Source organism: Ambystoma mexicanum, chromosome 1p (genome assembly GCF_040938575.1).
Source record: "Ambystoma mexicanum isolate Mex_15411 chromosome 1p, UKY_AmexF1_1, whole genome shotgun sequence".
Classification (NCBI taxonomy): domain Eukaryota; kingdom Metazoa; phylum Chordata; class Amphibia; order Caudata; family Ambystomatidae; genus Ambystoma; species Ambystoma mexicanum.
Genome location: NC_090921.1, coordinates 956,312,789 through 956,339,269, shown reverse-complemented (window position 1 = coordinate 956,339,269; position 26,481 = coordinate 956,312,789). Strand labels below are relative to the sequence as shown.

Below are 26,481 nucleotides of genomic sequence, written 5' to 3'. Positions count from 1 at the left end.
GCAAACGCCGTTGCCCAACTGACGGAAACCGGTGTCGGCGATGTCCGTAGCCACCATAATGGCGTGGTCCGAGGCAATCTCACCTTCCTGTAAGATTTCCAGGGCCTCAGCCCTCTTGGCGTCAGGAAGGAAGTCCAACAGAGGGGCGATCTTGAACCACAACTCCCTGTCGTAGCAGGCTACGATGGCCAGGGCGTTGGCCGCCTTGATGGTCGTCGCTGCAGATGAGATGACCCGTCCCATCGCATCCAGCTTCCTACCCTCGCCGTCCGGAGGGGAGGTTGAAGTCGAGGCCGATGCCCCCCCCGCTTTCTTCTTGGCCGCCGCCGAAACGACCGAATCCGGGGTAGGTTGCGCCCTAAGGCACAAGGGGGCAGCATCGGGGACCCGGTACTTCTTCTTGTACTGGTCCCTCTTCGCAGGAGCCGTGGCAGGGTTCTTGAGGAGGGCGAGCCCCTCATCCCAGATGTCATCAAGCGGTACGGCAAGGACCGTCTTCCTTTCAGTCTCGCGTTGGTAAAGGAACCCTTCTTTCTTTTCTTCGGGGCAGAGCTGGAAGAGCTCGGATGCCCTGGAAACCATAGCCTGGAAGGATCCAATCTCGTCGGGCGGGGACGACGGGGGACACGTCCCGTCGTCGCCTCCGTTGTCATCCGTACCCGTCGTAGTCGTGTCCATTCCTGTATCATCCCCGTGGGTAGTGGACCGGGGGGAAGGCAGAGAAGGCCGCAGAGGCGGGAGAGGAGGCCTAGGATGCGTCCTCCTCTTAAGTGGTGGGCTCTCCAAAGGTCCTGGCTCCGGTTCCCCCGTCGGGTCTGGCTCAGGTACCTCCGTCGGGGGAAGGGGCAACCTAGTCCTATCTTCGAGCATAAGGACTGGATGGCTGACAAAATGGCCACCGAGGTGTCCTGCGGCGCTGGAAACTACGGGAGCGAGGGCTCTTGAGGAGCCTCGTCTGCGACACTGTCGCCCTCGTCGTCGCCCTCGTCGGGATCCCTCCCGATGGGCTGTGCCTCCTCCACGACTTGGATGAGCTCCTCTTCAGAGGTTGTGGCCGTATCCACGATGGCCACCAGCCCCTCCCCCACCCTTTCCAACGAGGACTTTGTGGGGGTCTTCTTGATGGGCCTGAAAGACGACTCCCTCCGCGGTGGCAGGGAGACTCTGGTACCTGAGGGTGCCTCCACTGGTGTAGCCTCCACAGGCTGAGCCAGGGCCGCGGCGACATCCTCAATCGAGGTCTAAGCAGGGTGAATTAAGGCCAACGTCACCTTCTGTACGCCTGGGGCCTTCACCTTGGGGGAAGGGTCCGAGCCTCGCTCCCCCTCTGCCGGAATCTTCGAGATCGACCGGGGCCTCTCCAGAAGCTTCGCCGGGTTCTCGGACTTCCTCTTACCCGAGCCAGAGCGTTGGCTCGTGGTTGATGGCGCCGGGGAGGATGCGCCCTGCCTGGCAGCCAAGGAGCCCGACCGTTCGGCGCTCCCGGTGCCCGCGGACTCTCGGTGCTTAGCCTTTTGTTGGGCCCCTGTCGCCGGGGCACCCTCACAGGATTTAGAAGACCGCTCGGACTTCTTTTTCTTCTTCTCGCCTGACGGGCTCTTACCTGACGGAGGTGGCGATCCTTCATGGTCCGCTCCGACATGTTCCCACAAAACGCGCAGTCCTTTTCCTTGCGCGTCTTGTCCTCATGGAGACAGTAGAGGCATAACGAATGCTCGTCGTCCTTGAAAACGTTCTGAAGCTGGCATCCAGGGCAGGTCCTGAACAGCTTCCCGGGCGTCAAGCTCCCTTTCTCCTGGGTTCGAGGTAGGCCTCGGAACTTCTGGAAATCTCCAAAAGCGTAACTCGACGAAATCTTCACCCTTGAGGGGCATAGGAACTCCAAAACGGATCCCCGTTGATTGGATGTAGAAACGGTGGAGCTTGAGGCTCTATTTAACCAAAAAATGAGAAAATCTCCTGAAAAAAGTGCAAAAAACGCAGCAAAAGCTCGAGAGCTACAGCACGAGGACTCCCAACACTTGAACGTGCGGTAAAAATCGGAGGATGGCTGCCAGGGGCGGTGCTTAGGGAGAGGGCAGTCATTGGCTGGGGGCAGTATGACCCAGAGACCAGTGATTGGTTACTACTGAGAAAGACAGATCAGAAACGAAACTGATACTGATTTTTTCTATACCGAGGATTCCCGGCCTGACGACGGGGAATATTCATGAGCATGTGAATCCATGCCAGACCCCATGCTGGAGAACATAACATAAGAGGCGGGGGCTAAGGAGGGGGAGCGTAAAAACCCATGCAAAGTCCTCTCCTGCTTCCGCCTGTTGTCGCTGGGTGAGGCCTCTGTATGCTGCGGCCCCGAAACCCCTTGTAGAGGGAAAAGCGTGGGGTTTGAACTCGGTTCTGCCCTGGGATTGAGGGAAGGATTTCTGACTAGGCTTTGGCAGGATGGCCAAGGACTTGGCGGTTTGAGCTGAGATTTTCTGGTGAGGCCTCTGTATGCTGCGGCCCCGAAACCCCTTGTAGAGGGAAAAGCGTGGGGTTTGAACTCGGTTCTGCCCTGGGATTGAGGGAAGGATTTCTGACTAGGCTTTGGCAGGATGGCCAAGGACTTGGCGGTTTGAGCTGAGATTTTCTTTTTTGTCAACTCATCGAGTCGTCCTCATCTCGGCACCAAGGCACAGCCCTCTGCTGGCCGTGTCAATGTGGGAGAACGAAGACTTCACGAGGTCCTGCACAATGGCTCAGACATCTGCCAGACCGGCCTTGGAGGTTTGCTTGTTCGAGTGGAGTTTCCCCAAGCTCCCGCCACAGCTTCTGGTTAGTCACAGCCAAGAGGGTGTTTGCATTGGCTTTCCGCAGATGCACTCCTGAGATGGAATAACAACCCTTTCCAAAAGACCAGAGGACCTTGTCCTTCTTGAAGAGACAACTGGAGGTGGCTCCCGTAGAGAAAGACGACAAAGACAACGGTTTAGAATATAGGGAGGCCGCAGTCACGACTGAAGAATGTGATAGCGCATGGGAGGCCAAAAGGATTGGCTCCCCGTCGGTCAGTCTGAACCTGCTGTCCAACTTCGTGTTCATCTGGGCGTTGGCCCTGGGCTTCTCCCAGAGCTTCTGTGCCACCTGCAGGACATCCTTCTGGAGGGGGATGCCAGACCGGAGCATGGTGCGCTTACCCAAGACCCCTGCTAGCACCCCCAACTTCTGGGGGACTTCCTCAGGCAGAGGGACCCACAAGAACTCTGCCAGGCCCTGAAGGCGGTCATGAAAGACGTTAACGGATTCCAGGGGCACATCATCCTGGCCAACATTGGGCCCCCCCACACCCCTTTTTTACAGGCCGTGGGGAGTCCAGGCCCTTGGACACAGGTGCCGACGGGGTCCCCCTCCTTCCCCCAAAACCAGACCCCGAAGACCGGTCCAATGGAGTTGAAGGGGAGGCCTTGGTGGTGGTACAGAAGGAGGTGACAGAGTCTGAACGACCTGTAGGGCCTGGATGGGGGGTGGCGGCACTGGAACTGGCAACATTCGTGGAACGGGAGGCATCGCTAGAGGAGGGGGTTGAGAGAGCGTTGCCTGCAGGATGGCCTCCTTCCCAATATCCCTCAAAGATCCCTTCATCTGTGGGGAGCGCATGAGGAATGTTTAAGTTACTTACTATTGTTCTCCAGCATGGATTCACATGCTCATGAATATTCCCAGTCAGGCTGGGAATCCTCTGGAAAAGAAAAAACAGTTTCACTTTCCCTTAAAAACAGTATTTCTCCTTTAAACCAATCACTGTCCTCTTGGTCATATTGCCCCCATCCAATGACAGTCCTCTCCTTAAGCCCCTCCTCTGGCAGCCATCTTCAGATTTGGTAATCATGTAAAGTGGCAATATGACCAAGAAGGCCTGCAGAGGGAGGATTTGCATGTAAATGCATGCCAGACCCATGCTGGAGAACAATAGTTACAGGTAAGGGGTATGACATCGATTCACATGCTCATGAATAACAAATACATAGCAGTACAACAATAACCATGGAAGGTGGAAAGGCTCAACATAAGCAATTAACTCTTACCTCTGGAACAGACTCACCTCAAGAAAACAGGTTGTGTAACACTGCTTGGCCAACTCTGGACTCCTCCCTGAATACCTGTCAACGCTGTAGAACTTTGTTAAGGTGTGCGTGGACCTCCACATAACAGCCCTGCAGATGTCCAGCAGGGGCACACCAGACAGGAAAGCCATAGTTGCAGCGATCGCTCTGGTGGAGTGGGCTTGCGGAATGCCAGGCAGCAGTCGGTTCACCAACCGATGACAGTGTATGATGCATGCAGAGAACCACCTTAAAATTGACGCCTTGGACAAGGCCTTCCCATGGTTCACAGGACCAAAGTTCAAAAATAGTTGTGAAGTCTTCCAAAAACTCTGTGCGCGTCACGTAGAACTTCAGGGCACAAGCAACGTCCAGCGAGTGCAAGGCCCTTTCTGCCGGCGACTAAGGTTTCAGGAAGAAAACGGGTAACACCAAAGGCTCGTTGAGGTGGAATTCCGACGGAACCTTTGGCATGAAAGGGGTGCCTATGCAATACCACCCTTGACGTGTGAAAAGTCAGATGAGCCAGTTACTTAACCCGGTTAACGTTCTTTCGACTGGATGTTCCTCCCACGTATTCCTTAATTTTGATATATGTTATCCAGCTTCAGCTGCTTAGGAAAGCAAAATTTGGCACTGTGCGTCAACGCGATGTCCCTCGAAGGCCTCTGTCTCGAGGAGGATGTCATCGAAAGCATATATTGCACGCGCAGCACCCGCTGGCTTCAGCGTTTTTTTCCCCCCTGTCCAGCAGAAATACCCGCAAAAGCACGGGAATGATCATACTCAGCCTTGAAGGAACGAACGCTGTAATAGCATGGGAAATTCTACAGTGCGGTAGGATGGGAGGGCGATGATTTGGTGGAGGGAGTAGAATTTGAATTGTTTTCAAGGACCAAGTGCAGGACTGCTTAACGAAAGCTACCATCCTGACCGAGGGAAGATTCCAGGCGGCAATGCTTTGTGAACGTGTGGATAGACCACGTTGCCGCTTCAAATATTTTTTATTGGGACACCCCTTTGCAGGGCTGTAGAGGTAGCCATGCTCCTGGTGGAATGGGCCCTTAAACCTTCCGGGGGAGGATCCTTCCCTGCCAACCTGTAGCATTCTGAAAAGGCCAGCATGATCCATATGGACAAGGTCTGCTTAGAGACCGCCTGACCCAATTTGTGGCCTGCATAGCCAATGAACAGCTGGTCATCAATAAGTAGTTTTGACATTCTAGATATATAAAAGCTTAAAGCTCTACGAGGATCCAACCTATGTAATCTCTCCTCCTCCTTGCTAGGATGAGGGGGGAGGGCAGAAATAAGGCAAAACAATTTTTTGTCCTATGTGGAAATCAGAAATGATTTTTAGTAAAAATTAAGGTTTAACCCTTAGAACAACCCTATCCTTGTGAAAGATAGTAACGGGTGGCTTGGACAAAAGTGCCTGCAACTCGCTCACTCTACGGGCTGATGTTAGAGCTACCAATAGAATGGTCTTAAAGGTTAACACCCTTAAGGGACATGAATGTGAAGGTTCAAAAGGTGCACACATTAGGAATTTTAGAACCATATTGCAGTCCCAAACTGGAACCTGGAAAGGAGATGGACAGAACCGCCAAATATCCTTTAATGGTACCAATAAGGAGCCCCAGATTGGCTAAAGAAAGTAGAAAGGAAAGGACATTCAGTGTTTTGCATAGAAAGGGATCTACATTCTTTTCTCTGCACCAGTTGCAGAATTTATTCCAACGGCAACGGTACAAAGACTTAGTTGCTGGCCTTCTGGCCATTACGTCATCCGGGAAGTCCCAATCCTTGAATCTCAGCTTTTCAGAAACCAAGTGTGAACCAAATGTCTTGACCTCTGGATGGAGAAACCGACTCTCCTCTCGCGAGAGAAGTTCCTCTTCTTTGTGGTAGACGTATTGGGGGGCAGATGGGCATGTCCAGAAGGTCCAGGTACCACATCCTCCTGGCCCAATCCGGGGAAATAAGGATAATTTGTTTCCCGAAATTAACCGCCTGATCACATGAGGAATGACGGGGACTGGAGGAAACCAAACAAAAATTGCAATCATCTGTGGATAAGTGCACACCCTCCAGTCGATAATAGTACAATTCATGCGTAAACATAATCCCTTCCAAAAAACAACCCTACTTGGAGGGTGTGTATTCTAGACAAAAGGCTGTGTGTGTTAGAATTCATTTATTTTATTTATCAATCAAATATAGTCCTAGAAAAACATGTACAAAGGGTCACATGAAACACATTAATATCACATCTATTATAAACCAATTTTCAAGACACACATCACACCAACAAAAAAGCTCACATCTCGCACATCATTTCTCGCAGACTCTTTCATCCCCATTCATACAAACAACCACTCGTACCTGTGCAAAAGTCGCAATCTTAATAACTATGTTCTGTAATCAGAACCTCCCATCTATTTCGGACTTGTGCCTTATTCGCTAAAAGTGCATAGTTAACAATATTTTGAAAACCAAAAACAGGGTAAATGTTCCAAAAAGGTTGCTCTTGAACATGTGTCAATTACCAAAATGTTTTCTGTGTAAACCCAAGTTAGAGGCAGTTCTGGGAGGAGTGGGCTCTATGGTGATGTCGACTTGAGTTTCGGGCAACCAGACCGGCCTGTACAATTTCGGTCTAGTGCACCTCATCAGGACATATACATTACCAAAAAAAAACACAGTTCCTTTTGTGATAGTTCAAGTTGGTGTGAATTGAATGTTGTCCAATATTCAATATTCAATGTGTAATTTCTTCCACTGTACAGAGTCCCATGTTTCTGTAAGCCAAGTGTGTTTCCGGAGGAGCCACTTGTACCAACAAAGGAGGAAAGGCATACAAGAGTGGAAATTCCCAGTCCACCACAAACGCGTCTCCTAGAGCTCCTCTTGGAGGAAAGTCCCTGGAGCAGTACGGTCTGCACTTCCGGTTGATACCGGTCACAAACAGATCCACTTGAGGGGTTCCCCAAAGAGTGAAGATCTCTTGCAGGCCTTCCTGAGCTAGTTCCCACTCGTGGGAGACTCTGCTCTGCCTGCTTAGAGTGTCTGCCGCTGTGTTCTCCTCTAGGTGAACTGCTGATATGGAGATTCCTTCTTGTATTGCCTAGTAACAGAGCTGCATTGCCTCTCTGCACAGTAGTAGTGACCCTATACCTCTCTTTTTGAGGTAGTACATGGCCACTGTGTTGTCAGTCATTATCAGGACATTCTTTCCCCATACACAGGGCAGGAAGGCCTTCAGCGCTAGTCTGATTGCCCACGGCTCCAAACGATTGATATTTAGGTTGGACTCCGATGGAGACCAACGACCGCTGACTGTCAGATCGTTGGTGTGAGGTCCCCACACCTTGAGTGAGGCTTCCGTTAGTACGGTTATCTCCGGCCATGGTTACCAAAATTATTCTCCCTTCAGAATATTGTCCTCGCAGGCCCACAAAAGAAGATCCTGTGCGACCAAGCTTGGAACCTGAAGTAGTTCCGACATCTTTCCTGAGAACTGGGGCCATAGAGTTCCTAGAGCCCATTGAAGGGATCTCATTCTCAGGCAGGCCTCTTGCACCAGAAAAATGCAGGATGGCATGAGGCCGAGCACCCTCAAAAAAATCCAAGGCCGGGAGACTCTGGGCACTTTGAAATTTGGTGACCATCTGAAGAATGTCTTGAGCCCTCACCTCGGGTGACAAGCTCTTTCCCCATGGATGTATCCAGAACAGCTCTGATGAATTGGAGTTTGCGAAGGTGTTATGTGAAAATTCTTGTAATTGATGGAGAAACCCAGTCTGTGAGGGGAGTGGCAGGTGAGGTTGAGATGATCCGGGACTTGTTTTGCAGACCGTGTCCTGATCAACCAATCGTACTGGTAGGGGTGGACGTGAATCCCCCTCTACTGAGACTCGCTGCCACTACCGCCATCAGTTTGGTGAAAACCCTCGGGCGGAGGTCAGCGCAAATGGCAGAACTCGAAATTGATGAGCACCACCAACTACGAAGCTCAGGTATTTTCTTTGCTTGAGATGGATTGGCACATGAAAATAAGCATCCCGGAGGTCCAATGACACCAACCAATCCTGGAGTTGGAGGGCCTGAAGAATCTGAGGAAGTGTGACCATCTTGAACTTGTCCTTCCTGAGGAACTTGTTCAAGTATCTCAAGTCCAAGATGGGTCTCAGTCCTTCACCCTTCTTGGGTATTAGGAAATAAGGGGAATTCCAACCCGTGTTCCTCTCCGCTACAGGCACCGGTTCTATAGTGCCTTTCTCTAGCAAGGTTAAAATCTCCTGCACACGGAGTGAATCTGGAATCCTCAAAGAGTGGTTCCCCGGTGGATTGTTCCGAGGTCTTTGTATAAAAGGAAGGCAGTAACCGTGAGCTACAGTTTCCAAGGCCCAAGCATCTGAAGTGATGGCTCGCCGTTCTTCTAGATGCTCAGACAGTCTGCCACCCACTGGTGAACTGTGACTCAAGACCTCAGAGTTTTTGAGGTGGCTGATGCAGGGGCAGAAGGTAAAGAAGCCCCTGCTTGAGCTGGGTTTGCACCCCTTCCTTGCCCACCACAAGGAAATCTTCTTTGGCCCCTTTGACTGGCCATTCCTCTCGCTCTTCCAACTGAGGAGTAGTAGCGAAAAGATCTACCCCTCCAAGGTTGTCCACTAGGCGCAAAAGGCTGAGGTTGCCTAATAGCAAACCCAAAGGATTTGGCTGCTGCTTCGAGGTCTGCAACTTCTCAAGACTCTCGTTAGCCTTGTTGCCAAAAAGGTGAGACCCGCCAAAGGGCATGTGGAGAAGTCTGGACTGCACATCCGGTGCAAAACCAGACTTCTGCAACCACGAAAACCTGTGCATAATGGTGCTGGTAGCCATGGCTGTGCGAATCCTTCGATGAGACTTCATCGGATCGAGACAATCGACGGCTCTCGATGCGGATCAGGCCTTCGTTCCGGAGATCGAGGGCACGCAGGATTTAGGTGAGCCCTTTCCTTCCCTTCAAAGGCGCAGTAGGAGCATGGCTTGGAGGCTTTTGTTTCTCAAATATCTTGAGCATCTCTGCCCTGAAGGTCTCCTACGCAGATGGAGTGGACTTTTTGGTTGGGCAAGAAACCCTTTTGGGGGAAGCGTCTGACAAGAAAGGCGACGAAGGCGACCTATGGTGCCTTCTCTTCGACTTCGATGACTAAGAACAGTGGTGTGAGCCACTCCTCGATCGCGACCGCTTGGCCTTCTTCTGCCGGGACTCCTCGGTTGAAGGTTTCTTGGTCGGGGTAGGAGATTTAGGGATTCAACCTACCTTGAACTTCACCTTTCATTCCTTCAAGCTTTTCCAGTCATGGGCTGGCACTTGAAACAGTCCAAGATGTTATGGTCCGCTCAGAGGAACCACAAACCGATACGATGGGGATCAGTCAAAGACATTTTCAATCCACAATCATGACACTTTTTGAACTCTGTCTTCGGGGTTGTCGGTGTCCGCGAAGAAGACATCTTGATTCTCTCTCGAAATAATATACGAAGTTTGTCACAAAGGGATGAAGAAGCGCAGTGTATTTCTTCCAAGCTAAAGCTGTTACAAAAAAACAGAACTGAAGCCAACTGGCGCTGTGAGTGCTATATATGCCTTCGATGACATCCTCGAGACATAGGTCTTCAAGGGACATCGAGTCGTCGCCACCGACGCACATCGCACACTGCCGAAAAAATGTTTCCGAAGCAGCTGAAGCTGGATAATTTATCAAAGATGGGGAATATGTGGGAGGACACAATCCATTAGAAGAACAAGTTACTTTCTTACCTGGTAACGTTCTTTCGATGGGATGGTCCGACGACGTATTCCATATCTATGACATGTAATCACCGCAGCACAGCTGCGGTGATTACATGTCATAGATATGGAATACGTCGGAGGACCCAATCCCCTCAAAATGGTTGTTTACAGGATAGGGCCTGGATCTCACCTACGCGTTTGCCTGAGCTGAACGCCACAAGGAATGCTGCCTTCCATGAGAGAAACTTGAGTGGGGCCTGATGCATAGGCTCGAAGCGGGCCCCCCCATGAGCTTCGTCAGAAACACGTTGAGTTCCCAAGCCGGGGCAGGAGCCTTCACCGGCGGGAACAATCGGAAAAGTCTTTTGAGAAACTCCTTGACGAGTCTGTGGGACCACAGAGAGGATCTTCCTAGGGATCTGGTGTAGCAGGAGATAGCCGCCAGATGCACCTTTATGGAGGCGTACGCCAGACAAGCCTTTGCCAAGGATAGCAAGTATGGAAGGATCTTTGGAACCATGACCCTCAGAGGGGTAATCTTCTGAGACCGGCACCACGTTGCAAAACGCTTCCACTATGGCCAAAGCACTCCAGGCCGACGACGCCCTGGCCTCGGCGAGGACCTCCCTGCAGTCCTCTGGCATTTCATAACCTCCAAACTCTAAGGTTGCAGGAGCCAAGCCCTCAGGTTCAGCGATCCTGGGTTGTGATTAAGGATTGCGCTTTCTCTCTGGTGAGAAGATCCGGAACCATAAGCAACTTGACTGGAGGGAACGCTGACAGGCTGAGAAGGTCTGGATACTAAATCTGCCTCGGCCACAGTGGGGCGATGAGTATCATCTTGCAATGACACTGTCCGAGTGGGTTTATTACTTGTAGCAGGAGAGGAAACTCATACAGAAACAGCCCTTCCCACAGGAAGGAGAGAGCGGCCCCCAGGCTCCTCGGCTGCTGGAATCTGCTGGCAAACTTCTGGCAATTGGAGTTTGCCGCCGCTGTTGCAAACAGATCGATCTGGGGTCTGCCCCATTTGACGAACAGGCAGTCCACTTGATCCTGACGAAGCTCCAAGCTCATCCTGGCATGAGCGCAGTTCCCTGCTGAGGGAGTCTGCAATGGTGTTCTTGACTCCCGCCAGGTGGAGAGGGACGAGGAACATCTCCTGTCCAATGGCCCAGTGCCACAAGTCCTGAGCTTCCTTGGAGAGCACTGGGGATCGAGCGAGCCCCTGCTTCCTGATGTAGAACGTGGTGGTGGTGCTGTCCGTGACGATCCTCACCACCTTGCCTTTCAGAGACGGTAGGAATGACTTGAGGGCCCAGAAAACTGCCCGTAGCTACAGGATGTTGATATGCAGATCCTTTTCCTCTGGCAACAACATGTCTCTGACATGCAGACGGAGGTGTCCGTGGTGACCGTCTCCTGGTATGGTGTTTTTGAAATCCGGTGCCTTGGTTGATGTTGGAGCAGATGCCCCACCACTCAAACGCCCATCGGAACTCTTCGTTGACAGGGATCTTGTGCGTGAAGTTTCCAGACAGCTGTATCCAGCAGGCGTCAGAAATTCCTGTAGAGGTCACATCTGCAACCTGCAGAGACGGACGAGGTAGATGCAGGACGACATCATACCCAGTAACGGCTGCTAGCCACTCCTCCGAGGACGATGCCACGCTAGATACAGTGTGGAGTCTGGCGCCTAGTAACGGCGCACTCTGCGATGGCATTATGCAGGACTTTGGATAGGTGACGGAGAATCTCAGATCTGTCGCTAGCCGGACAGTCGTCTCTGTGTGCCTGTCGGCCAGCTCCAGCGAGGAGGTGTGTCTCAGCCAGTCGTCCAGGTAGGGGTATACATTTATGCCCTGTAGACGCAGATGGACCGCTACTGGTCCTAGGCATTTCATGAACACTCTGGGGGCCGACTTCAAGCCGAAAGGCAGGGCCTTGAACTGGTAGTGCTGGCCCTGTACCATGAAGTGCAGAAACTTCCGATGTTTCTTGTGAAGGGGGATGTGGAAATAGTCGTCCCCCAGGTCCAACTATGTCAAGAAGTCTCCTTTTTCCAGTTAGCCGAGCACGTGTTGCAACGTAACCATCCTAAACTTTTGGGATTTCAGGTATTTGTTCAGACGTCGTAGGTCTGTCTTCTTTCTGATTAGAAAGTATCTGGAATAGACTCTGGAGCCCCAGAGCCATTGGGGAACCAGCTTTATCGCCCCTTTTTGCAGCATGGCTCATACCTCTTCCAGAAGCTTTTGATTGATTGATATTTTATTTCTATTGCACTCGTACACAAGTGTTTCAGAGCGTGACAAGGCAAGAGAGGGGAACAGGGGAGAACAAAACAGCGATCTTACTAGGCCCAGTGACATTGAGAACTCGCAAGTGCATGGGAGAGGGGGGAGGGGAAAAGTGCATGGAAGAGGGGAGAGGTGGAAAGTGCGAAGCAGAGGAGAAAGAGATAAATAACAATAAATAAATAATAAAGGCAACAAACAGTGGTAATGCAGCCAGCAATTTGCAAGTGTACTGCTCCTGACGGGGAACAGGAGGGATCCGCAGACATCTGTGTTGGAACTCCAGGGAATGTCCGTGGGCGAAAGCGTCCAGCACCCATCTGTCAGTGATCTTTCTCCACTCGCTGACAATTCTAGTCAGTCGGCCTCCCACTGCGGTGCACGAGTGGAGGCCTGACGTCCCGGTCGGTTCAGGCTTGCTTCAGTGCCAGCATCCTGCCCTGCGGGCGACATGGACGCTGTCCTCCCCTACCGTAGGTCTGGGTACGGCCTCTGTAGGTTTCTTGCATTGAGGATCTGGAAGGTTGTCTGTGCAACGTGGAGAACCCTTTTGAATACCTGCTAGACTTTCCCCTGGAGGAATGTAAAGACTAGCAGTGCTGCTGGAGAGTGCCCAGGGAACGGGCCGTCTCTGTATCCACTTTGATGGCCTGGAGGGACTCGTCAACGGCCTTCCCAAACAGATTTTCCCCAAAGGGCATGACCAGCACCTTCGCTTGGACCTCCTGATGGAAATTAGTGGCTTTCATCCAACCTTGTCAACAAAGGCAGACACCGTTCCCAATTTGCCAGAACCCTGTGTCAGCAATGTCCAATGCCACTGTGATGGCGTGATTCAACGCCACTCCCCCTTCCTGGAAGAGGGCGAGGGCTTCCATTTTATCATGGAGGAACAGCAGGATCAGTCCTAGATTGTACCATACCTGGCCAGGATCGCCAGCGCGTTGGCCACATTGATAGTGGACGCTGCAGTGTAAATCATCTTCTTTCCCATGGCGTCCATCCTTTTACACTCGCTGTCCGGAGGGACCCAAGACGTGGACGGGTTAGTCGACCATTTCCCACGGGCGCCCTCATGACCGAATCCGAAGATGGTTGCAATCCCAGGTCTACGTCATCCGTTGTCGTGGCCGTATCCCTTACCGTACCCATGTCCTGGTCTGCTGGGGGTCCGATGTGGTGGGCGTCAGATGACACTTCCTCTTCTTTGCTGGAGGCTAATTTGGGACCTGTGGGACCACAGGTACCAGCGCTGGATGCATTCTCATCTGGATCTCTGACACCAAGGTGTGTAGAGTCGACAGAATATCCAAGGAAATGTTCCTCGGCTGAGAAGGCAGAATAGGAAGACTATGCCCTGTGCGGTTTTATCGCCGTCATCATCCACTTTAATATCCTTGTGGGCCATATGCAAGGACTCCTGATCTTCGTCTGTGGACAAGACCTTCATGGCTTGGGCGATGGCCTGGGAGGGTTGTTTCGGGGCTTCCTCCCCCCACCCTCCCCACCTGCACCCACCCCAGGAGGCACTTGAACCAGGGTCTGGACTGATTTTACCCCTTCTGGTGTGCCTGCAGACTTTGCCAAAGTCACTGTGGCGGTGTCACGCCTCGGGGGTAGGGACACTGAGTCGTGGGAGCTGCCCTCGTAGGATCAGCGCCCATAGCTGCTGTGGTAGTAGTAGTCGTCAACGGAGTCGCTGACTATGTCTTTCCCTGTGCCCGTTGAGCCTGCATGGCCTGCGCTGCCTTGTCCTCCGTCCGTGGCTTCTCCTATTTCTCCCGTAGTTTAGATGGGGTAGATGACTTCATCTTTGAAGGAGCTTGAAGGTATGCTGGCAATAGAGGCGGAAGGTGATGCCGAACGCGCCCTATCCACCTTGGGACCCACTTCTATGGCGAACCCAGTGGACTCTGACTTGCGGCTCTTGGCCTTATCTTGGGCCCCCACGGATGAGGCGCCCTCAAAGGACTTCCTCAGACCAACAGGTCCTGGACGAGGAATGATCCTGCTCGGAGCATGGGTCAGAGGCCTTGTTCGTGTTAAGCCATGCCACCAGCCTACTATGCCTGTCCGTCGTTTTCTTGGAGAAACCGAGGCATATCTCGCACTCTACTTCCTTGTGGTCCGGGTGGAGGTAGTAGAGGCATTGCAGGTGTTTGTCCTCCACAAACACATTCTGTAGTCCGCATTTGGTGCAGGGCATGAGGAAGAAGCGCGAAGTAGGCCCAAGATGGCCTTGGAGAATCTTCGATGGATCCTCGCCCCCTAGTGGGGCGCAGAATGTCACTGACAACGGGTCCCCGCTGTCGGCAGATGAAGAAAACATAAATGAAACTTTTTCCATCAAAAAACACGGACAAAGTACAAATAGCTTGGAGAGCAAACTCAAAGACTCCCAACACTGAAGAGTGTGGTAAAATTCTGAAGAAGGCTGCCATAGGAGGTGTTTAGGTAGAGTACTGACATTGGATGCGGGCAGCATGACCCAGAGGACAGCGATTGGTTTAGAGGAGAAATACAGTTTTTAAGTGAAAGTGAAACTTTTTTCTTTTACCGAGAATTCCTAGCCTGACGACGGGAAATATTCATGAGCATGTGAATCTATGACAGACCCAATGCTGGAGAAGAGGAAGCACTCGAGGAAGTGGTCCTCGCTAGCTCCGGATCGCTAGGGGCCCGGCCCTCTGAGGCACTGGGCCTCCACTCCTGGTCAAAGCGCTGAGGTGCCTGTGCCGTGTAGCCGTAAGGCTGCGAAGAGTAGATGTATCCCAGAGGGGACCAAAACCCTGTACCATGTTGCGTCCTGAGGGAAGGGGACTGGGGTAATCCTGCAGGGCCCATTTGATGGGATAGAGCACAGGCAGCCCTGAGTCGGATCCAAGATGGCCCACGGAGTGACAGGCTCCGTCATGTGCCTTTCTGCCATTCTGAAGCCTTGCCCCACACCGGGAAGGCGCAAAGGCCCTGAGCCACGAGAGGCCTCAGACATGGAAAGACACACCTTGGGTCTTGCACCCGAAGCAGAAGCGTCAGACCCTCTGCCAGCTGGCCGGTACTCATAACGCTCTGACTCACGACCTTGGAGCAAGCTCCTGTAGGCTGGACATCCTCGGCCCCCGAGCAGATAGTCATGCTGGATCGTGCCGAGGACAGACTCTTGGAGGTGGCACTCGTTGATCCCTTACCCCTTGGGATTGAAGAGGATGAACCTGATCGCTCTTCCGAGGACAGCCCGGTAGGGTTCCTGAGCCCCTCAGCTTGGGAGCCTATAGCCTGGATGGCCTTGGGCCTGTCCCGGAACTACCGGAAGAGCCCCCAGAACTATCAGCTTGGAAGCCGGTAGCCTTAGAGGCCTTTGGTCTGCCAGAACCTGAATCTGACGAACCCCTATCCATGTAAATCCAGGGGAAGGAGTCGGCATGCTGCAGAGCTGTTCTGAACAGAGGGCCTACCTCATCTTGATGACAGGTCCTGCAGACGAAGTCGTTAAGGTGGGGAGGGGGAGAAGAGTGGATGATCTCCCTCCACTGTGACAAACTATTCTTCAATGCCATGTGACCGAGAGCGATGCCAGCCGAACATGCAGCCCAGCGGTGGTTGGGCCCTAAACTATCAAGACAGAGTGCATGGGGGTCGGAGGCCAGGAACGCATGATGCACATCTCGTGAATCTTCCTGTGGCCGGCATGTGCCAGGGGAGGCGAGGCATCGAAGGGAAGTTCAAATAAGATTGGAAAAACAGAACGAGGAGCAAGCGGAGAGCTACAAAAATCTCTGCGCTGGCTGCAAGGATAGACACCGTCTGGGCAGAAAAAACGACTGGGGTGAGGCTTCGGAAGTCAGCGCCTCGAAGGTGCATCCCCATGCCCGAGGCTACACCACCGTCTGAGGCTGCACCCCGTGCGCTGTACTAAATTTAAAGGGGAAGCTCAATTTTTCTCTGCCAAAGGTTCCGGTACCGGGACGGTCCAAAAGGATCAAGGAAATGGGACAGATGTATGAGTACTGTGGGCAGCAGCAGGCCTTGCAGAAACAGACTGGGAAAGTCCATTCAGCAGAGATGATTTCCTAGGAAACATTTGCAGAGGTCACTGAACAGACATGAAACAAGTTTCCATGTTTCCCTCTGTGAAACAAGGAAAGGAGAGCAGACGAGCTGGCAAAGTGGATGGCATAAAAGATAGAAAGTTATTGGTTTGTCTGCAAACTGATGCAACTGGGGGCCGGTCACAAAAAGCCTGGAATCAGCGTTGGACATGGCATTATACCTTGAAATAAAACGGCCAAGTAACCTGCGTGCCTAGGTAATGAGGAAAGTCTAGGCGCAGAGCATAAGCATCTGTGCAGGGTTAAGCCTTAGAGCGGCGTTTGTACCTTGGCCAAAGACCCTTCGGTAGTTGCAAGAGGCAACAAGGTAGGGGGATAGGGCTGTGGGCTGCGCCAGAAGAAACAGAGCCTCATAGTTATTGCCAGGTTGTCTATGGCAGCCTAGTTTAGCCCAAAGTGATATTCATGCAAGATGGGAACGCGTTGTCATTCCAAGATGGCTAAGGTGTGCGATTGGGTAACAGGTGCATAGGCCACACTGAAATGGAAATAATGCTCCTTACTGTTAAAAGCTCAACTCCGGAGAAAGAAAAGAGATGGGGCTGCAGTGGCTCACAGGGCCTTGGATTCTATTCCATGGATGAAGAAACACCTTCTGCCACAGTCCCGTTATTAAGCCTTAATGAAAATCTTGTTTTCCTTGAATGCATTTGGTCCCACCCACCAACCCCCAAAGACCACCAAGCACACCTCCTTTACAAAAGGGGTTAGCTTAGGATCCCGCCATACTATGCCTTTTGACAACGGCCCTATCCATAATAGTAGAAGAGAATGTTTCTCCTTGTGAATTCAACAGGAAATACCTCCAATTTAAGGCCTGGAGACAGAAAGGGGTGGAGGTTTGTGCAAGGCTCCATGTGACATCGGGTATCTACGCACCTTCCAAAAGAGGAGGAGGATTATCACTTTAGCCCAAATATAATAAAACCTCCTCTTCACAGTTTTACAGCTACTGAGCTGTAAGCCCATGCAGCCCTTTTGTGGATCACTGATTACCTCTGCTATACAACTAGGTCTGTGTCTTTGGGGGCACAGAGATCAAACATCCAGGCCTGGGAGGAAGGCAAGTCCTGCGGTTTTACAAATTCCTGAAAACATGCCCTTCTTCATGATTCCTGAGTGGATTACTGATCAAGTTCTAACAGAAGCACAGAGGAAAGGAACTTCTGAGCATTATAAACAAAAGTTAAATGCACAATGAAGAGTTTCGCAACATCATGCTGTCCAAGGAAGGTTCTATGTGGTGCACACACCGACACTTGTGAAGAGTGCGAGCAAGCAGCGAGGAGGAAAAAATAGGCTCATGAGGGGTAGTACCCAGGGGTGAGGTCAGGTACTAGAGGCCACTTGCATTCTAGGCCAGCAAGTCCTAGGCCCAAAATTCCACAGTGGATGGCCAAGTAGAGAGCAAAGTCCGAATTCTTCCCCATGGGGTAGGGCTGCACTGCAGAGAAGCTGTGGTAAATGGGCCAGATGCACTTGAGAGTTTGGGGTCTGTGGGCAGGCAGGCTGCAGTGCTCACTATCACAGATGGCTGCTAGACAGAATTTTCATTTAAGTGCCAAAATCCTCCTACCTTAGAGACCCTCAGCTCTTTTGCTGGACTTAGGACATTTTAATTTTAACCCTGTTGTGAGCGAGACCTTTTTTCTCACTCTCTCATGTGTTTTGACCGGATTTGGATTTGGTGTTTTTACTGTTTGAGTCTGACAAACTTCATAGGCATCTGCTTTTTGTATGGGGACACACAGCACCTTCAGTGAAGTGTCAGAGAAATCATTTTAGATTTCTCACAAAGTTCAAATACATTTTCTTGTGTGAACTACAGTTCCCAAGAATAGTAAAGTGAGATTGACTTTACCTTTTCTCTTCGTAGGTCCAGCACACACCATCTTATGTGGAGTGCTGGAGCGTTACCTAGTAGCCCCTTATCATGGCTGGTGGCAGTGGTTTACTTTTTCCTACCATTGTGCTTTTCTACCGCAGGCTGAACCCTCAGCTGCAGTACAGCACCCATGGGTGTGCATTTTGTCAAAATAGCCCCTCTTCTTTTTTTGCTATTTTCTGTTCGCGAGGTCTTTCTTGGGTTTTACTCAGTGCACAGATTTAAGCCCTTTGTCTTGCCTTTGACAGGTTTCAGCCCTGAAGCCAGACTATGGCGCCAGTGTGTATGGAAGGAAAGGATGCGGGACGGTCTGGAAATGCCCCTGTCCTTTGTCTCTAGGAATGCCTGAATGCAGCTAGTCCTCCTGATTGGCTGGCTGGCTGTCCTTTCCCTGCTGTGTGATTGACAGCCTAGGCTGTGCATGATTGGGAGAAACCTGCTTAAAAGGCGAGGGTTAAGGGACTACAGGCAGAGTCGACCACTGAGAGAAGTGCCAGACGAAGAAATCGTGAACAAAGCTTGCTGCATCCTCCTGGACCTTTGAATTGCCCGGTGAAGTCCTGCTGCTGTGCTGAACTCCTTTTGCACCTCAACAGAGAAGCTCCGGATGGAATTATAACCTCCCCTTGGGTTAGTGGGAACAACTAACCCCGAGACGAGCTCCACTGGACTATCACCCCCGACTTGCTGTGCCTCTCCGGTGCTTCGGGAGCCCAATGCCAGGGGTTGAGTTTCTGTAGTCCAGTGAAACGTCTGAAGCTAAACAGATCTGGCTAGAAGCTCCAGGAGTCTCCTAAGGACCCTCCAGAAGCAGGACGGCCAGATCCTGAGTCCCCTCACCAGAGTGCAGGACCCAAGGAGTGGAGGAAGCCCAACCGGTATCCGAGATCCGCAACGGTGCGGTTTGCTAAGCACTGAAACCGCAAAGTGTTGCTCAACCGAAAAGAGCTCGTAGCTGCTGACTACCTCCCAAGTACCACCGCAGGATCCCGTCCTCCCTCTTGTCCCCATGACTGAGGCTCAGGAACAAGGGTTTCCACTGCTGTAGCAAGACATCAGTGCAGCTGGACCACTTCTTCAAACCAGAAGTACTGTATAGGGCTTGGGGTACTTACCTCATTGTCCTTTAGCTGTGCTTTTCTCACTTCGTAATTGCAGTGGCTTAACTTTTAGAGTTGATTCCAACTCTCTTTCCACAGGCTTAACAGCTTGTGACCCTACAAGAGATTTGTTTCTATGAACTCTCTGTGCGCAACAGATCCATAGCCTGTGCTCCAATTGACTTTGGCTGTCCTGGCTCTCTGAAGACGCTTCTAGTCCATTGACTTTGATACTGTTTGTCCCTCATAGGTGGTACGTTGTTGTACACTGCTACTGCTGCGAAAGGAAAGGCTTATCTAGATTTCATTGGAAGATTTAGTTGTCCACATATACTGAGAAACTGTTTAACCTTTTTCCTTCCCTAACCTTTCCTATCTGCAAGGTATAACTACTGTGATATATAAATGCCATTACTGTCCTTGTGATCAAAGTCACCTCAGGGTGTAGGAATTGTTTAAGAAATATATCCAAAGATTATCCACTAACTCGTTTTGATTCTGAAAAGTACCTTTAAAGTATATTTACATTGTTACACAAATTGCCTTTTTAAAGAATGAAGAGTGTAAGGGTTACTTGGCTACTTGCATTTACGAATTTCATTTGTACAGCTCTAGAGCTCACATTTACCCCTCCTGAGATAGGCCTAGCTGCTCAGCTACACAACCAACTTGTGTAGTACAGACCTGACCCAAAAGGTGGGTTAACTAATACTAAGCAGATGGCCTGAAAACACAAACTCTCAATGGCATTGCAAGGGTTTTCAGAATAGTAATGCAGCTCACTAAGGGCCATCCCTCTCCATATTGTCTAGTGAAGGCCGCTACCTCCTTAAACCAGGCCCCCAACTCCGGGATTGTCACTAGAGATTAGTAACCCCTATTTTCTAAGCAAATGGCCTAGCTAAGGGTGATGTCCTAAAGACAAACAACTACTCTACATTAACCCTCCCTGAGGGAACAATCTAGGTGGTCCCTCACCTATGTTCCACAATAGAGCATAATGTAAAGGTTGGTACCTTCCACACCTGGTGTTCCTCTCGCTAGATCTGCCTCCCAGACTTTCCTCCTCCTACTTTTTGCTCTACTGCTTGCCCACAATCTCTTCTCTCTCACACTTCCTCTACCATCTTTCCTGTGTTTCACTACTACCTACTTCCAACCTCATATCTGGCGCCCTTATACTCTTGCTCTTAACCCCATTATGACCCCCCTCCCTTCCACGCTTCTACCAGTCCTCTCCCTCTCCACACCACTAGTACTGCTCTCCAACATCTCCTTCCACGCTCATGCTCCTTTCACTCCATCAGTCCCCTTCCCATTCCCCCCCTACTCTCTATTAGTCTCACTCACAAACACTCAAAACCAAGTACTACTATCTCCTAACCAACACCTTAACTTTAAAACTCAACAATTCTCCACGCTGAATATATTTCCTCTTAGAAACGTACATTGTGTTAAAACGTGGTTGTAGACTCTCCTGAGTGGTCACCTTCCAATAGAACAGGCTATTTGGCCATGTTTGTTCTCGGTAGAGGGGCTTCCGGACCTTTTTGTGACTTCACAATCAACCCCGTATTCATGAAACATGTAGAAGCACAGATTATCGTTAACATATCCAATAAGTGAATGTGCACTGTACAAATTGAGGGAATTCGTCCCTTCTTCCCAAGGGAGAGCCCCTTCCCCTGGGGCTAGGGAGGTGAGCCCGCTCCACAATACCCCCCCTAGGGGTAGAAGCAAGTGGGACCTCACTGGAGAGACACATCCGATTTGGGGACAAGGACTCCCATTCCCATGAGTAACTCCCTAAAGCTGGACATATTGTTGCTTACATGGGATGCTCAAAATATAAACTATCAAGACTGTAACAAAGAAAAGCAATACCAATGCCATCATCTTATGGGAAGAGTACATATCCCGGTAAATAAAAATGACCAATCTGCTGAGAGGAGGTTGATTAATGAGTCCTCCGTGAGAGGGCAACGAGAAGAGAGACAAGCATGTACTTAGGCTTGGCGAACTCCCACGCTATGTCATACCTGTGGAAGACGGAAACCTGGAAGCCCTTGAGTTGTGAACTCGGCAGAGACCACAGTGCAATACTGCAAATACGAACAGAGAGAAACCAGCAAGGAAGGAGCCCGCAAGAAGGTGTTGGCATGACCACGAATCAGAAGCCATTGGGGAATCCACTGTCCCAGAGACCACCGCCAGAAACGAACCATGAGGTGTCCAGTCACACAGAGAATTACAGGGACAATACGAAAAATCATGCGTAGGCTGCAAGGGAGACACCAGCAAATTGAAGCACACAGTGATCTATGATCCGACGAGATGTGCACAACCGAGAAAGCTCCCGACGACGTCCCCGGTCAGGAACGAAGGTAACAGGAAGGACGGGAGGCATCCAGGAATCGTTATACTGCACAAACAACTCCTCTCAGTGAAAAATATGAAAGAGTACAATTGGAAACACATGATTGTAAATCCTGCTGATACCAGAGAAATAACCATTGAAAAGCTAAGCCAAGTAAGAGAAGAGCAGTGGGACAACATATCCTGGGAAAAGGGCAAAGTAACTGAATGCCTTATGCAAGAACAGTATAATGTGAGAGAGAACAGTATGAGGTGTCAGAAAACAAAGTGTGAACCAGAGTGAGAGGTCTAGACAATTGGACTGTATATCAAGAGAAGTAGCCCAAGTGAACAGGATATACAATTATCCAAGAGAGGAACCCCACATCAGAAGAACAAATGACTTACCCCTGGTTATGAATATATCAAAGACGAGGAAAACATGGGAGGACACAATCCATTAAAACAATAATTCTTTCGATACATTGACAGCCACAAGGAGAGCTATAAATACTATGAGAAAATTCCAAAAGGGATTCTCAAAGAGAAAGGAAGAATTAATGATGCAGTTGATGAATTAAAGCGACTGATCCACAAAGTCACAAGAGGCTATCTGCGAATTAAATACTAACAAAGAAACCCCATATTAGTACATGGAGTATCCTCAGGATAAGGGCGCCATTCTCCCAATTTAAGTTGATTTTCATAGTGGCAGGGTCAGATAGGGTAGTTTTGGACAGTGAACTTGTATTATTTGGACATTCAAGACAGACGAACAAGCACCTTAGTTATCAATATATGCAGGGAACACCCATAGTGATAGGGAAAGATAGGCCTTTTTAAGTTACTTTAATAAAATATTGTGAATCATGTCAGCTAAGAGTCTGTTTCCTTCTTCTGAACCGTCACAGCACTCATCGCTGCCAAAGCTCTGTGCATTGGCAGGGTATTTTCTGTCTTTTGCCTCACCATGGCGAGAGTGGAAGATGCTCTGAGATTTACTGGCAACTCTGAATGCGATAGTCGCTCTGCGGTCCTCTGTAAATCAAGGCAAATATCAGGTGGTCACTGCTTTGACAATAGTTTTTCACAAGGGCTACTTTAGACACTACTGTGCAATAGTATTTATCTCCAGTATTTGCACTGTTCAACCTCTGAACAATCAGGCAAGGGGATTGATCAGTCAGGGGTGTCTGGTAATTTAAAAAAATATATATTTTAATTGGAGAGGCGCAAATGATTCCCCTGAATATTCAGGGAATATGCAGGAGCAACAAAGCCCAGCAAGGGAAGCCAAACCAGGCAAGAGAGTGGTGGGGTGAGAACGGGTGGATGCCTCCACACCCCTTATAATTTTTTTTAAAAATATTGGGATAAAATCATGCATTTTCAGCACAAGTTTGGGTAAAACATCAGTTTGCAATGGGTTTTGTAGGGTAAGGAGTGCACATTGCATCTCTTGACAGGGACAAATATAAACAAGATTTCATCATTTTCATTATTTTAAAAAACATAAGTCTACATAATCTGACCATCTATCATTCTTATCCATCACCAAAAGCCAATATCAATTTAGAACCACCATCCTTTTTAACAAACTGATTAAATGTTCACAATGTAACAAATATAGACATAATATAGACATACACCACTTGTAACTGCCATCAAATCCAAAATTGTTCTAAACAAAAACGTACGCCAGACATTACATCCAAAAAGATTTCTGTTGTACATCAAAATAATAAATTACTGTAGACTTATCCAATATTGAGAGTTATAATTAAGGTATCCAATAAGTTTGTCTTCGTATTGAATTTAGTGACATTCTTCAGGGAATATAGTTAGATAAGTGCATGTTCTGTTAACTTATGTTAATTCGCTTTAAACTGTGCAAATCACCACCATAGTCGTCCAAGAGTGCCAAAACCTTGTCTATGTTGGCGAACTGTGACCCCACCCAGGATGCAAAGAAGACTATTGTCTGAGGGGTGAAAAGGAGAGGAGGATAAAGGTGAGTGGGAATAAGGAACAGCAGCAGAAACTCGGCGAGAGAACAAAAGACAGAGGTGACAAGGGGAGGGGAAGATAACATGAGGAATAAGTGGTAGCATTAGCTGGGACGCATGTACGGTAGTGTTGGTTTAGACCAACATGGTCATGTAAAGAATCAGGAGCTGTCCATAATGGGAAAATCAATTGTCAGTTTGGAGTGCAAAGTGTTGTATGTTTAATTAGAAGTAGGGTTATGGATGTGTGATGCCCTTGAGATGTGTTCATGAGTTCCTGGATGTTGTGGGGGCTTAGAGACCAGATATTTGTATTGTGTTTCTTATGAGGAGTCCTTAAGAGACCTTTGCTACTGACCCAGTGGACAGAGAGGCCAGAGTCAAGAGTCAGCTGTGTGCTGAAATAAATGTTGGGGGACACAAAATCTCCTGCACCTGGAGCCATAATCTGATAGAATTCCGTTGTGGGCAGAGAGTGGCAGTGCACCATTATGTAACAGAGGGCCTGACCTTACCCTATGCTATAGGAGGACAATAGGAAACTATAATGATTAATGCATAATATATTTGTAGGGTGCATCGAAAAGAGTGCACGTTTGTACCACCGGAAGTCACTCTTTAAGCTAAACGTTAACCACGAGTAGGCGTTTCCCACAAAATAAATGATGGTAATACATTGAATCGTGGTGGCAGAACAGTGAAACACTACGGAGAACTAGAAAATGTATGTATATATACTTGTGCAAGGCTCCTACCCAACCAAGAGTATAAGCACTGCTCGGAAGAGGAAGAGAGCGTGACCAGAAGCGATTTCAAGTGAGAAGTTTAGCCATTGCAAATCCTACCAATGTGCAGCCAGGCATGGAGTGCAACACGATAGTTTCGGACACAGAGGCAAAACTAATAAAACCGCTGTAAGAACAATCCATAGGTTGAACATACCGGAGAATCAGGACATGCCAGGTGCAAGGTTTACACTAAAAGGATAAGCTCTTCCAGACAGAGATTGAGAAAAGTGGATAAGCAAACGTGGTTGGTGAAAAGGAATGGGAACACATACCCCACAAGACCATTCTCCAGGAACTTTGAAAGCAACCTGCCTGACCAGTGTCCATGGAGTCTGCACCAAGATATGTCAGTATTTTCATATAAGAACCTACTGAGGTAATCATTAAATTCACACACATGTATCAGCATTCATCCAACATTCATTCACTTAAACATTCACCCTGGCAACCTTACAACATCCATAGGCTTTCACAAACAAACAGCCCTAACCAATTCACTATTTCACGCACCCACCTACAGACACAAAACCTTGCATACACATAAAAAAAGTTACAAAAAATATATCAATGAATACTAATAAGCCTCTACTAATATTTTTCATCACCCTAGAAAATGGGAGCAGCAACCGCATATACAATGGCTACAGCAATCAATATGTGATGCATACCATTTTTATTATTTTTACTTGCACACAGAAATTACCAGTTATATGTAGGGTGAAAGGATTAATAGTTTGAAGCACATTTTCAGAACTGATGCAAATTACTCCGACATGCGATTTGAGATATCTCTTAGCAGGTGGGGGAAATGTATCAAATAGACACTGTTACTAATATGAAAAAACGTTCCTCCTCTTTATAAAGTGTTCTAGTACAACTACTTCAAAACTCTCAACCACACCTGTGTCAAGAAAACAGCTGTAGACTATCCAGTCTAGTTTTTATACTTCGCATTCTAGTAGCTGCAGCTTTGCTTTGTTATTAATTTAGACAAATAATTAAACAGTATTTGATGAGCTATGCCTTTCTGACTTGAGCCAGAGATGTTTTTTAATGTCCGGCATATGAAAACGTGTCCTATTAAATTATCTCTGGCTTGCCCACATTTCTCCTGAGCACATAAATGATCTTCTTGCACAACAATGATGGGTCAGACCCAGGGTGGTTAGAAATACTGAGCCATTTTAAAGGAATCAAGACTCTTATGAAACATATGCTCTCAAATGTGGACCCGATTAAAAATGTAGTGCCCTTGGTAGACCCCACTTCCAATCATCACTGAAATAGATGGACTCGCTCACTGAGGCAATTTGCTCGGTTACATGGAGAGTGAGGATTTTCCAGATACAAATATGGCAACCTTAATTATGTGGTAGAGGGGGACATCAAGGCACACCACATGCATTGGAAAACAATTAACATTTAGGGTTCGTCTCCAACTGTGCTAAAAAGAAGCCTTTAAAAAGTGAGACTAATACAATGGAAAGGGAGCTATACAGAAGAATTCATATTGGTTATGATCAATTCAAAGCTTTCAATTAATCACTTTTTGTTTTCTACAGTTTCAATCGCGAAAAACAGCCCTCTTGAAACATTTCGTTTTGCCAAAGCATATCTTTTCTACTGCTAGTCGTTTCTCAGAGTAGACCAGGTTTCATTCTTACTCTCCCATTATAAGACTGGGCTAATTTACTATTCGGACTGAAGTGCTAGCATATTTCTGGGCAAATGTTTGACACTGGAACCGAGCACTACAATATGGTAGATCATATTCTGTTCTGGGGAACTGAACTTTAAAGGTACCCGTTCCCCACACATATGAACAATCAGAAGGGTGCCACTCCATAAAACCCACTTAACTTGTTTGGCTCCAGCGTTCAATATATAAAAGCAAAAAGGTAATTATCAGAATTGGAAACTATACAAATTAAACTACACATGACAATGTTTTTCAGTGTCTAGAAGTTAAAGGTACTGCAGCGTAATATCAAGTCAGAGCATTTCCCCCTAATCCCCCTCCGCTCCAGTACAATTTTAATCAAAGTGCCAGGAGATAGAAGCACAAGTGATAGTT

At 49.0% G+C, this 26,481-nt stretch overlaps 1 protein-coding gene across 1 annotated transcript in view; it reads right to left on the bottom strand.

The window, feature by feature from the left end:
- The window catches only part of RSPRY1 (ring finger and SPRY domain containing 1), a 1,045,708-nt gene that overhangs the window by 323,692 nt on the left and 695,535 nt on the right, over positions 1-26,481 (bottom strand). The window lies entirely within an intron of this gene.